The sequence below is a fragment of the Monodon monoceros genome, unplaced genomic scaffold (genome assembly GCF_005190385.1).
Source record: "Monodon monoceros isolate NGI ecotype Baffin Bay Population unplaced genomic scaffold, NGI_Narwhal_1 Super_Scaffold_20, whole genome shotgun sequence".
NCBI lineage: Eukaryota > Metazoa > Chordata > Mammalia > Artiodactyla > Monodontidae > Monodon > Monodon monoceros.
The window spans coordinates 131541842-131557127 of NW_021703777.1; the positions used below are offsets into that span (position 1 = coordinate 131541842).

The 15286-nt window shown below is 38.3% G+C and overlaps 1 protein-coding gene across 1 annotated transcript in view; it reads right to left on the reverse strand.

Moving 5' to 3' along the window:
• SLC7A11 (solute carrier family 7 member 11) overlaps positions 1-15286 on the reverse strand; it is an 84711-nt gene that overhangs the window by 41475 nt on the left and 27950 nt on the right. The window lies entirely within an intron of this gene.

The following is a 15286-nucleotide window of genomic DNA, read 5'->3' on the forward strand; positions in this document are numbered from 1 at the left end:
TAACCAAATTCTCTTATGTCAACACATTTGCATATAAATTTTATTCTAAAATGAGCTCTCTTCTCATTTAATCTCACTTGCTCTTCTACTGGCATGGAGAATAAATGATACCACCTTCTTCATTCATTCATTCAAAAGAAGACAACTCCGTATATTTTCGGAGAGTTATGTGAAGGCTATGTTGACTTACTCCTTTTCTCTGAGCAGTTTGTTTAGTCCATATCTTTAAGCTAGGACAGTGTAGAGATTATGGTGCTATTTCCTAGAATTTTCTGCCACGTAATTTGTCACCGTGTCTGACTCCAGCAATGGTTCAAGTACAGGAAACAATTACGTTTTCTGAGATACTTGCTTTAATTAAAAATAAACTTATAAAAGATTGAAATGTGACTTCTTGGACGGTAACTCTCTTTAAACTGCATATATGTCACAAAAAGAAAATCCACTGATTGTGCCATTGGGGTCATCTTCCCCAAGCACTGCTTCACATACACCAAAAACATACAACATACCTGCACCCGTCCCATCCCACGGGCTCCTGGATCAGTTCCTAAACTCCTGTAACGGAAGCTAAGGCTCACCCCATGCCAGCACCCACATCTTAATTATCCCCTTGTCTTCTATTCCTCTTCATAATCTTTTGCTTTAGCTACAGCAGTCTACAGTTTTCCCTGAAACCACCGAACAGCTCCACGGCTTTGTGCATGCCCATCCCCTATCTGAGATGCCTTTACTTCTCTAGTCTACCTTTCTAGGTTCTGCCCTTCTCCCAACTTCCTCTTCCACAGCCAAGTTACTTCCTTAGTCAGCCATTACACCACCTTGCATACCCATGGATCATTTCTGCTCTGCCTCCCAAAGAGAACAACTGGCATTTGGAAAGAGCTCTGATGGATGGATCTAGAGGTGATCGTATCAAGCAAAGTAAGTCTGAAAGAGAAAAGTACCATATGATATCACTTATACTTGGAATCTAAAATATGACACAAATGAACTTCTCTACGAAACGGAAACAGATTCACAGATTTAGAGAACAGACGTTTGGTTGCCAGGGCGGTGCGGGTGGGTGGCGATTGGAGGGATGGAGTGGGAGTTTGGGATTAGCAGATGCAGACTGTGATATACAGAATGGATAAACATCAGGGTCCTACTATAGAGCACAGGGAACTACATTCAATATCCTATAATAAACCATAATGGGAAAGAATATGAAAAAGAATATATATATACACACACACATACATATATACATATACATACGTATAAGTGAATCACTTTGCTGTATACCAGAAACTAACACAACATTGTAAATTGATTATACTTTAATAAAAAAAACAAAAAGAAAAGAAAATCTCTGGAGCCAGACAAACAGTCCATGCGTTATGTCTAACATGGATTATAATCCTAATTTCCTCACGTACTAATTACGTGGCCGTGAGGAGTGAATTCACTTCTATGCACTTTCTCAACTGAAGAATGCAAATAACACACATCATATTTTCAAAAATAATGAAGTGCTACCCTGTCATCCATCTCTTACTCAGATAACAAGTATCATTTATATTTTTAATGATGCATTTTTAAATTAGACAGAAATTCATTAAAAAAATCATTTGGGCCTAAACTAACACTTGTATTCTCCTGTTGTGTACCAATTCTATAGCTTCTTTCCTGGAAATAAAAATAACAATTTCAATACATGATACCAGCCACTCAGATCAAGACCTTGTTCGTCAGTCTTCATAAAGGAGTTTCTTGGTAAGACAGTGAGCCTAAAAATAGGTGACTGAAGCGGAAGTACAAATAGTCCATCCATTATAGCAGCACCACTGGCCAACAGTGTGATGTGAGCAGTGTGGGTGTGGCTATGCAAATACTGGTTCAGAAGGAGAAAAAAACCTGCCAAGAAATTCATTCTGATTATGCTGCGTGAGCATATTACCACCTGAGGGAGGTTAGAGACTATTAAATAAAAAGCAGTTCTCATCATCTTCTGAACCTTTTAACTACCGATAATTGGGTACTTTGCTGACGGTGCAGAACAACTTTTCAAATTGATTAATAAGCCATGTGTGTTGAAAAGGCAGGCCCGTTCATAAAACAATTATGCTAATCCTCTCATTTTTTCCAAAGATTATGAAATATTCTAATCTTTGAAGAACATAGGTTTGGGTTGCAGATGGGTTTGTATATTACTTGTCAGGCTCATTAACATTTTTGATTTTCACATATTTTATCCTCACAACCCCATGAGAACTGCAATATAGGGATTATTACCCTCTATTTAAAAGGGGTAAACAAAGATTCAGAAGCAATTTAGAGGTCTGCCCAAGGTCAAACACCTAGTTAAGAGGAGACAGCATTAGAATGTTTATTTTCTGAACAAGTGCTATTTTCAAAGACTCAGTAAGTATTTTTATAGTTCACAAAAGTGAAGGAAAATGTTGCTTTACTGGAAAGTCTCAACTTCACTGCGTTCATTTTAGATGTTTACATTATTGGTGATACAGCTTTAGCTTGCACCTATACGAATTCCAAAGTGGCTCATTTTCCTGAGTTGGTCGGTAAGCTGAGTCAGTGTTTGAATATGACTAGAACTAAATTATCAAAATTACTTCAGTGCATGGCGAGCACACAGATAACGGCCTAGACGCATCTTGTCTCTGCCCATAAGGAGCAATGTGGGATATTATTCTATTTTTGTGAGAATCTTAAACAACACTGTTTCATGAATGAATGAATACCACGCAGCAGTCCACGAGCTAGATATTAGGGGGTCTAAGAAGTTTTTCACCAATTATAACCCAGAATGTAAAATTTAGTTATGAGCTGCCTGTTGGGTACAATCATTAACTTTCCAATTCAGGAATAGAGAAGGGTAGCTTATTTGCATAAAGCAGAATATGGATGAGGGGACCTACTAAAGTGTGAACTCAAAAGCGGGAGACAATCTCATGACTGACTTTTTACTTCTAATTGCAGGAGGTACTTCCTTTCAGATAAGAGGATTCTAACTCTGCAACCTCTGGTGTATGAGAAATTAAATGACATTTGGGTTGTACCTATTTAGTCAAGACATTTGGCTCACCCTATGTATGCCAGCCAGCCAACAATTTATCAAAGTTTGAAATGGTTACAGAAATTAGCAGGTTGGGGGGGCGGAGTCAAGATGGTGTGCTAGGAGGACACGGAATTCGCATCTCTGCAAATCACCTCGCAGCACAACTAGGGCACCCACCAGGCACCGGTGGAGAACCACAGACACCTAAGGGGACGGGAGGAACCCCCAGCGACTGGGTAGGACGTGGGGCGTAGGGGGAGTGAAGGGGGAGGAGAAGTGGAGGTGGGACGGGACTGGCGCCCCTGAGGGGTGGCTGGGAGGGGTAGGGATCCCACGCCTGAAGGGGTAAATTGGGGAACCACTGGGAGGTCAGAGGGTCCAAAGGGAGTGTGGCCAGGTTTCCCCTGCCCACTTGGGCCCCCAGGAATCTGCTGAGATCCCAGGCCTGATCCTCTGCCCACCAAGGCCCCTCCAGCCGTGCAGGTCCTGAGGGAGTGGGAGGGAGGGAAGGGGGAGCAAAAGTAAAGGCCGGACCTCTGGGACCGGCACCCCTGAGGGGCGGCTGGGGGAGGGGAGGAGTTCCTACACTCTGCGGGACCCACCCACGATTAGGGTTCCAGCGGGGACCGGGGAGACCCTGGGGGAGAACTGGGGGTGAGGGGGCATGGAGGAACGGAGGGGAACACAGCCGGCGCTTTCCTGTCCACTTAGGCACGGGGGAGACTGTTGGGGTCCACGGCATAATCCTCTGCCCTCGGAGCCTCCCTCCTGCCGAGAGCCCAAGCCCCGCCCCTACACCCCCACCCAGGGCCCTCTACACTCGGAGACACGCCCCCCCACCCAGAACCCCTCCAACGCGCTGGGCCTAAACCCCACCCACACAGCCTCACCCAGGGCCCTACCTCCAAACTCTGCAACTCCACACTCGAGGCCCCCCTTTGGACGTGCTGCCTCTCTGCTTCCGGGCGGGTCTTAAGCAGGGGGCCCTGCCCCACGCTTGAACATCGCCCTTCCTAGGCCCCACCCCCCAGGGCCTTTTCCGGCTACGTGGGTCCTGAGACTACAACCCCACCCCCACCCCCACCCCACCCCCCGCCTAGATCCTGTCCCACCCGAAACCCCACCCCTGCTTAACTTCCACCCCTGCCTAAACTCCACCCCCCACAGCCAAAGATTTTTTTTTTTTCTTTTTTCCTCTTTTAGATTGGGATTCTGTTTTACCTTGCTATTGATTCATTGTTGTTGATTCATTTATATTTTTATTTTTTCTAATAAATCTTTTATTTTTCTAATTTTATTTCATGCTTTATACTTTGTTATTGTTCTGCTCCTTTTGGCTTGTTCCCCTTTTTCTTTTTTTCTTTTTTCTGTGTGGTTTTGTTTTACCTTGTTGCAGTTGTTTCAATTATATTTTTATTTTTCCTAATATATTTTTTATCTTTCTAATTTTATTTTCTTTTTTATTCTTTGTTATTGTACTGCTCTTTTTTTTTCTTTTCCTTTTTTCCATGTCATTTGGCTTGCAGGATCTTGGTTCCCGGGCTGGAGGTCGGGCCCAAGCTCCTGTGGTAGGAGCTCCGAGTCCAAACCACTGGACTAACAGAGAACCTCAGGTCCCTGGGAATATTAATCAGACTGAGGCCTCCCGGACGTCCTCATCTTGGCACCAAGAACTGGCTCTATCCAACTACCTGTAAACTCCAGTGCTGGACGCCTCAGGCCAAACAACCAGTAACACAGGAACACAACCCTAACCAACAAAAAAAAAAAAAAAAAAAAAGAAACGACAAAAAAAATATGTTACAGACTAAAGATCAAGGTAAAAACCTACGAGACCAAATAAACGAAGACGAAATAGGCAACCTACCTGAAAAAGAATTCAGAGTAATGATAGGAAAGATGATCCAAAATCTTGGAAACGGAATGGAGAAAATATAAGAAACATTTAACAAGGATCTAGAAGAACTAAAGAGCAAACAAACAATGATGAACAACACAGTAACTGAAATTAAAAATACTCTAGAAGGAATCAGTAGCAGAATAACTGAGGCAGAAGAACGGATAAGTGACCTGGAAGATAAAATGGTGGAAATAACTGCTGGGGAGCAGAATAAAGAAAAAAGAATGAAAAGAATTGAGGACAGTCTCAGAGACCTCTGGGACAACAGTAAACACACCAACATTCGAATTACAGGGGTCCCAGAAGAAGAGAAAAAGAAAGCGTCTGAGAAAATATTTGAAGAGATTATAGTGGAAAACTTCCCTAACATGGGAAAGGAACTAGTCAATCAAGTCCAGGAAGCACAGAGAGTCCCATACATGATAAACCCAAAGAGGAACATGCTGAGACACATATTAATCAAACTATCAAAAATTAAATACAAAGAAAAAATATTAAAAGCAGCAAGGGAAAAGCAATAAGTAACATACAAGGGAATCCCCATAAGGTTAACAGCTGATCTTTCAGCAGAAACTCTACAAGTCAGAAGGGAGGGGCAGGACATATTTAAAGTGATGAAAGGGAAAAACCTACAACCAAGATTACTCTACTCGACAAGGATCTCATTCAGATTCAATGGAGAAATCAAAAGCTTTACAGACAAGCAGAAGCTATGAGAATTCAGCACCACCAAACCAGCTTTACAACAAATGCTAAAGGAACTTCTCTAAGCCGGAAACACAAGGGAAGAAAAAGACTCACAAAAACAAACCCAAATCAATGAAGAAAATGGTAACAGAAACATACATATCAATACTCACCTTGAATGTAAATGTATTAAATGCTCCAACCAAAAGACACAGACTGGCTGAATGGATAAAAAACAAGACCCTTATATACGCTGTCTATAAGAGACCCACTTCAGACCTAGGGACACCTACAGACTGAAAGTGAGGTGATGGAAAAAGATATTCCATGCAAATGGAAGTCACAAGAAAGTTGGAGTAGCAATACTCATATCAGATAAAATAGACTTTAAAATAAAGAGATAAGGAAGGACATTACATAATGATCAAGGAACAAATACAAGAAGAAACCATAACAATTATATATATTTATGCACCCAACAGTAGGAGCAACCTCAATACATAAGGCAAATGCTAACAGCCAGAAAAGGAGAAAGTGACTGTAACATGATAATAGTGGGGGATTTTAATACCCCACTAACACCAAGAAACAGATCATCCAGACAGAAAATAAATAAAGAAACACAAGATTTAAATGACACAATAGACCGGATAGACTTAATTGGTATTTTCAGGACATTTCACACTAAAGTGAAGAATACACTTTCTTCTCAAGTGCACACAGAACGTTCTCCAGGATAGATCACATCTGGGTCACAAATCAAGCCTTGGAAAAGTTAAGAAAACTGAAATCTTATCAAGCATCTTTTCCAACCTCAACACTATGAGATTAGAAATCAACTACAGGAAGAAAAAGAGTAAAAAACACAAATACATGGAGGCTAAACAGTGCACTGCTAAATAACCAAGAGATCACTGAGGAAATCAAAAAATACCTAAAAACAAATGACAACAAAAACACAAGGATGCAGCAAAAGCAGTTTCAAGAGGGAAGTTCATAGCAATTCAAGCTCACCTCAAGAAACAAGAAACGTCTCAAATAAACAACCTAACCTTACACCTAAAGCAACTAAAAAAAAAAGAACAAAAAAAAGAACAAAAAAAAAAAAGAACAAAGAAAACCCTAAGTTAGTAGATGGAAAGAAATCATAAAGATCAGAGCAGAAATAAAAACAAAGAAGACAATAGCAAAGATCAATAAAACTAAAAGCTGATTCTTTGAGAAGATAAACAAAACTGATAAACCATTAGCCACACTCATCAAGAAAAAAAGGGACAGGACTCAAATCAATAAAATTAGAAATGAAAAAGGAGAGATTACAACTGACACTGCAGAAATACAAAAGATGATAAGAGACTACTTCAAGCAACTATATGCCAATAAAATGTACAACCTGGAAGAAAAGGACAAATTCTTGGAAAAGTACAAGCTTCCAAGATCGAACCAGGAGGAATTAGAAAATATAAACAGACCAATCACAGGTAATGAAATTGAAACTGTAATTAAAAATCTTCCAACAAACAGAAGTCTAGGACCACATGACTTCACAGGAGAATTCTATCAAACATTCAGAGAAGAGCTAACACCTATCCTTCTCAAACACTTCCAAAAAATTGCGGAGGGAGGAACACTACCAAACTCATTCTATGAGACCACCATCACCCTGATACCAAAACCAGACAAAGATATCACAAAAAAATGAAAATTACAGACTAATATCACTGAGGAACATAGATGCAAAAGTCCTCAACAAAATACTAGCAAACAGAATCCAACAACACATTAAAAGGATCATACACCATGATCAAGTGGGATTTATCCCAGGAATGCAAGGATTCTTCAATATACACAAAACAATCAATGTGATACACCATATTAACAAATTAAAGAATAAAAACCATATGATCATCTCAATAGGTGCAGAAAAAGCTTTTGATGAAATTCAATACCCATTTATGATAAAAAACTCTCCAGAAAGTGGGCACAGAGGGAATCTACCTCAACATAATAAAAGCCATATATGACAAACCCACAGCAAACATCATTCACAATGGTGAAAAACTGAAAGCACTTCCTCTAAGATCAGGAACAACACAAGGATGTCCACTCTCGCCATTCTTATTCAACATAGTTTTGGAAGTCCTAGCCACGGCAATCAGAGAAGAAAGAGAAATTAAAGGAACACAAATTGGAAAAAAAGAAGTAAAACTGTCATGGTTTGCTGATGACATGATACTATACATAGAGAATCCTAAAGATGCCAGCAGAAAACTACTAGAACTAATTAATTTGGTAAGGTTGCAGTATACAAAATTAATGCACAGAAATCTCTTGCATTCCTATACACTAACAATGAAAGATCAGAAAGAAAAATTAAGGAAACAATCCCACTTACCATCACAACAAAAAGAATAAAATACCTAGGAATACACCTACCTAAGGAGGCAAAAGACCGGTACTCAGAGAACTATAAAACACTGATGAAAGAAATCATAGATAACATAAACAGATGGAGAGATATACCATGCTCCTGGATTGGAAGAATCAATATTGTGAAAACGACTATACTAGCCAAGCAATCTACAGGTTCAATGCAATCCCTATCAAATTACCAATGGCATTTTTCACAGAACTAGAACAAGAAATTTTACAATTTGTATGGAAACACAAAAGATACCGAATAGCCAAAGCAATCTTGAGAAAGAGAAACGGAGCTGGAGGAATCAGGCTCCTGGACTTCAGACTATACTGCAAAGCTACAGTAATCAAAACACTATGATACTGGCACAAAAACAAAAATACAGATCAACAGAACAGGACAGAAAGCCCAGAGATAAACCCACACACGTATGGTCACCTTATCTTTGACAAAGGAGGCAAGAATATACAATGGAGAAAAGACAGCCTCTTCAATAAGTGATGCTGGGAAAACTGGACACCTACATGTAAAAGAATGAAATTAGGACACTTCCTAACACCATACACAAAAATAAACTCAAAATGGATTAAAGACCTAAATGTAAGGCCGGACACTATAAAACTCTTAGAGGAAAACATAGGCAGAACACCCTATGACATAAATCACAGCAAGATCCTTTTTGACCCACCTCCTAGAGAAACGGAAATAAAAACAAAAATAAACAAATGGGACCTAATGAAACTTAAATGCTTTTGCACAGCAAAGGAAACCATAAACAAGGTGAAAAGACACCCCTCAGGACGGGAGAAAATATTTGCAAATGGAGTAACTGACAAAGGATTAATCTCCAAAATTTACAAGCAGCTCATGCATCTCAATATCACAAAAACAAACAACCCAATCCAAAAATGGGCAGAAGACCTAAATAGACATTTCTCCAAAGAGGATATACAGACTGCCAGCAAACACATGAAAGGATGTTCAACATCACTAATCATTAGAGAAACGCAAATCAAAACTACAATGAGGTTTCACCTCACCAGTCAGAATGGCCATCATCAAAAAATCTACAAACAATAAATGCTGGAGAGGGTGTGGAGAAAAGGGAACCCTCTTGCACTGTTGGTGGGAATGTAAATTGATACAGCCACTATGGAGAACAGTATGGAGGTTCCTTAAAAAACTAAAAATAGAATTATCATATGATCCAGCAATGCCACTACTGGGCATATACCCAGAGAAAACCATAATTCAAAAAGACACATGCACCCCAATGTTCACTGCAGCTCTATTTACAATAGCCAGGACATGGAAGAAACCTAAATGTCCATCGACAGATGAATGGATAAAGAAGATGTGGCACACGTATACAATGGAATATTACTCAGCCATAGAAAGGAATGAAATTGTGTTATTTGTAGTGAGGTGGATGGTCCTAGTATGTGTCATACAGAGTGAAGTACATTAGGAAGAGGAAAACAAACACTGTATGCTGATACATATATATGGAATTTTAAAAAGTGGCACTGATGAACCTAGTGGCAGGGTAGGAACAAAGATGTAGATGTAGAGAACGGACTTGAGAGCATGGAGGGGAAGGGGAAGCTGGGATGAAGTGAGAGCGTAGCATCGACATATATACACCACCAAATATAAAATGGATGGCTAGTGGGAAGCAGCCACATAGCACAGGGAGATCGGCTCGAAGCTTTGCGATGACCTAGAGGGATGGAATAGGGAGGGTGGGAGGAAGGCTCAAGAGGGAGGGGATATGGGGATATATGTATACGTATAACTGATTCACTTTGTTATACAGCAGAAACTAACAGAACATTGTAAAGCATTTATACTCCAATAAAGATGTAGCAAAAAAAGAAATTAGCAGGTTGATAATCAACATATGCAGGTAAAAAATACTGGTAGCCCAGTCAAAGAGGTTTTAGTAAGTTTCTCATTGTATTTTACATGAATTACATCTTTTTAAAGATATTATGGAGGAGATTCGCGCATTTGGTGAAAAGCTAGATTATACAGCGTCCAAGGTCCTCCTCTGGTTCTGAAGTTCTTTGATTCTATTCACTTGTGGTCTCATATTTTATGGATAATTAATGAGATCAGAAACACAGGGTAGAATTAAATCAGCCACTATTATTGCTCCTAAAACACGAGTTTATGATTCTAGACTCAAAACATAAACTTCAATAAAGCTAAAATTCAAATTTAGAAACAACTAATGTGAAAGGACGTAAAGCAGTCAAAAGCACTGACCTTCAAATTTTTGCCTCATCATGGGGTTAGAATCCTTAAAATTTTTTAAAAAATATCTAAATGTCTTCCACAAAGCGCTTGAAGGATTAATATCTGTCTTCTTTGATTACTGCCTGATAAAATACTATAACATAATCCTGTAATTTCTGCACCACTTATTTGACATTTCAGCCTTACAGGAACAAACTGTGTTTGAGCCAGACGTATTTTTTATGCATATGTGAAGCTGAGAAATGCAAGAATTTTGACCCCAGGGTACATCAACCTCATGTTCCATCAGTGAGAAATTTTCAAACTGCACAAAGGCAGAGTAACTTGGTGACCTTGTTGTCTGAACATAGAATCATTTCTTCTCTGTGTCATCTGGACAAATTCTGATCTTTTGTCTGCCTCAGTGCCTCAACCACTATATTTAAAAATGGATTTACCAAATTTTTCGTATATATATATTTCCAGAAGAAATGCATAAAATAGAGTGATTTTAATTTAGGTTTCAATTATTTCAACAACTGAAGAGAAACACTGTCACATATTAAGATAATCCTAACAACGTCTTGTTGTCATTAATAAAGAGATGCCTCATTTTGCCAAAGAAATCTTTGTAAATTTTGGTATAAATTCAATTTTACAAATTAACCTGGTTAGGAGACGTCATTTCTAAGAAGTTCATTTGGCAAATTCTTTTTGCAAATTAATTCTGCTTAATAATCCCTATTTTTTTCTATCTACATTTATCTATAGTGAGGTAACTGTGAAAATGAGTTTGCCTACCTTAAGAACATATATCCCTTGAGTATTTGTAAAAGACAGTTTGAAAATATTCTAAGAATGTAGTAGATAACATTACTTTTTAACAAAAAGATCACAAAACATAATATTACTGTAAGCTGCACGTGTATACATTATATGCTATTTTCTAGCAACTGTTGCATTAGGAAGCTAGAAAGCATAGAAAGCGGAAAATTTGCCTCTCATAGAAAACTGCATCCTTAAAATGCCAATATGCAAGATAAAAGACTTCAAGTCAACTTTTCATATTCTGTCATGCAACTGTGCTACGGCACATTTGGGCAAGATTTTTAAATTGCTTTGTTTTGCTGTATTTTCAGTCATGTTAACAGTTGTATATGTCCTATAAGCAACAGGCCTTATAAAACAGTAAAATATTATTAATAAATGCCTTTACTCTGGCTTAATATAAGTCAGTGAGGATTAAAACATATATGCTATGAATTTAAGATGGCACCATCTGAATGGAATGCAAGTAATGTGATAGTGGACCGTTTATGAGCCCCTGTGGTCGATCACAGACCTTAAAGGTTTTGGGGCATTTTTCCCAAACCAAATTTCTCTTCTTCTAAGTTATCATTGGTGCAAGGTGTGATGACTTTCAGGCTTCAATTAATATAAATTGAAAGCAGGCAAAGTATTAATTAAACATGACACCCTGATTATTTAAACCTTCTATTAAAGTTGATTATTCACAGAGAGTTGATAGCCTGCTCTTCAGCAATGACGGATGATATCAAGGTTTACTGACTTCCTTCAAGTCTAGTGTTTCCAACTATTCAGAACAGAAGGAATAAATGAAGTGAGAAGAACGCTGGAACGAGTCTGATAGACAGACTGACTAATCTCAGACCCGCAAGGTCAAAGTAAAGCAATTCGTTTCTTGGCTTTCATGAACATGAGACATGATTTATCCATCCGAGAGCAGAATTACAAACATTATACATCTCAGTGATAGGTTCTTCGCACCGTGTAACTTTTTGAACAGTGATCGATTGCACAGTTGCCACAAAATTAATGTCATAAAGCAAAACTCATTATATTTGCAAATAAAAACCCTTTGGTTTTTAAGAACAAGTGTACACATTAGCAATTATTAGCACTACATACTTCATTTGGGGGGAAAATAACATTTTAAAATTCATATATTCCTTGGGATTCTATCACCTTCATGGTCCAAACTTTGTATATATGTGCTCCCCAAAATACTATTCTTACTCTAATATTTATTGTTTGTGGAGCCAGTTAGCATGCTATAAATAATTATTCAATGAAATACTTTTACATTTCTATAAAACTTCAGTGATAATCACTGTGTTTTCAAATAAAAATGTTAAATACCTCGTAAAGGGTAACTACTCCCATAGATCCAAAGCTACTCTTAGAGAAGAAAACACAAATTAAAAGACAGACCATGGGAACATTTTTTAGCATTACAAATGTAATCACAGAACAGGAATTTTGCCCAAATTTTTAGGATTAGTGCTTTACAAGCTTTAAAGAATAGATGAAACTTAAGAATAGAAAAAGCCACGAGCTAGTTATTTGGATTGCATTAATCTCCCAGTTTATCTCCCACTTGTTACGATATTAAGGAACTGTTCTGTAAGTCATACTCATAATAGCAGTTCAGAAATTATTCCATAAAGTAATGTTAGCTAATTTGAAAGATTTCCACTGAAATTAAATTATATGTAAAGGGTAGCCAATTGTGATCATGAAACCTTATTCCACATCCTATATATTTTAACTCACATTGCTGTTTTCACTGATCTAAATTAATGATCCCTTTTTCTATCAGGTCACAATTTTAGGGAAATTTTATTGCCTAGGTGGAGGAGGACAGTAAAAAGGGTTGTATCTCCAGCTGATGACTCATTTCACCAAGCTGCTGAATGCTGCCCATTACAAACACACCTGGACACATGCACCCGTGACTGACGGGCAAACACATTTATCTCGGCACGTCACAAAGGAGATGGAATTATAATTATTCTCCCTTGTATCTAAAGGTACTTTGGAGCCGGTCTCCCTACAAAATAATACAAATTACACCTCTGGACAAGGTCCACATAATTTTACCATCTATTCTCAATATTCGATCATCAATATTTCCCAAACCATTCTCTGTGTTTAAAAAATAAGATTTAGTTTTAAAAGACCTGGAAAAATTGTCAACATTTCAGGGAAATGCTATTTTTAAAATTAAGACGTTGAATAAATTGCTCAAAACCCTGGATTTCTTTGGTTGATAAATACATAGTACAAATTTTACCTTTCCTTTCCATTAAGGGGATTTTGGAGATTTCTCATATTCTGATTTTGAGAAAATAAATGTGTTGTCTGAGTTTTACACAGACTCCTCCATGCAAACATTGCATATCTGAGTACCTAGCATAAAAGAACCAAAAGGTATCAGAGGTTTCTTTCTTCAAGTTGTCTTGGCGGTTACTCATTATCTTGACCTAAAAATCTAGAGATTTGTACTCTCTCCTGAAAAGTTCCTAAGTTTAAGAGCTTAAAATATAAGTTTAAAATTAAAAGTATTCTAGGAATATTTCATGAAATTTGCAGAATCATGATTTCCAGAAAATGACAATATTTCATCCAGTGTAACCAGTGATAACAATCTTAGTCTTATACAACAGGCTTCAATATGGTGTGAAAATTTTTTTGCCTTTCTTTCTAAAACACTGAAGAAAGAGAATTGCTTAGGATCCTGAAACCTAGGAAACACTCTGATGGGAGTAACATTTTACCTTGCTCCTAAAATAAGGATATGGTAATAGTAGCAACAACCAATTATGTAGAGATTAAAAAGTAACAGTCACTAATCTACGTACTCACTGCCACAGCCCAATGAAGTAGGTGCTATTATTCTTCTCACTTTTTGAGATGAGGAAATTTCTTTGCAACAGCAGACAACAAACCCCGAATCAACACATCCCTGTTCTTTAGTATTTGTATATCTTGATCATGAACATTATCAATGTGTGAAACTAAGCCTCTTAAATTAAGAAGAAGAAAGAGGGAGAGAGAGAATCCTAAACTGGCATACCTCTCTGGCAGAATGCATCAGAAATTCAGATCAAGCTAATAATGGCATAGTTTGAATATGCACAATAGTATAATTGTACATATTGAAAACAAAATCTATGCCTAAATTATTAAATAACATTAAATGAGAATATGAACTATCTCCATGCCACTGATGTACCATGTAACTGTTCCATTATAGGTCACATCCACAGGCCTACAGTTTGCCACTCTTTTCGTAAGAAATATTCTCTGATATTGGATTTTAGTAATTGGTCTCTTTAAAATGTTTGTAGACTTAAAAAAGACAGTCATAGGGCTTCCCTGTTGGCGCAGTGGTTGAGAGTCCGCCTGCCGATGCAGGGAACGCGGGTTCGTGCCCGGGTCCGGGAAGATCCCACGTGCCGCGGAGCGGCTGGGCCCGTGAGCCATGGCCGCTGGGCCTGCGCGTCCGGAGCCTGTGCTCCGCAACGGGAGAGGACACAACAGTGAGAGGCCCGAAAAAAACGATAGCCATAAACCATAGTAATCTCTTTCACACAATGGAGACTCAATAAATACTTTACATAAAATCTAGTAAGAGGAGTCTTTCCTCCTCATTGCCACTTACACACTAATTATTTGCAAAAAATTAAAAGGCAGGGCAACCCATTTATCTCTGTGATCAGCGGATTTAGAGTCATAACGTAGTTTATCACTTCAGAGCAATGCTAGAAAGAACTAGCTCCCGGTAAATGTATGTTCTCTACCACAATTCCAGGTATAAATATGAAAACATTGCTAGAAACTTATCATATTTCTCAATAAAATAACCATTTCACGTGTTTAAATTACATAGTGATTTGCATAATGGTTAAATCAGATAGTATGAAACACTATTTGAACCTCAATTACTGGTTTGCGTATTCAAAATTCTGACAACTCTGGTACCTGGCCAGATCTAATCGGCTACCAATATACTTGCTGCCCAAATTTTACTCTACCTTAATATGAATTGTCAACCCTTAAGCATGTTCTCTGAAGTCCAGGCTACTTCATACTGACTCACCTTTGTACTTGTTTCCCTTTCTTGGAAGTTTGTCCCTTCCTCTCCCTTCTCTCTCTCTCTCTCTCTCCTATAATTACC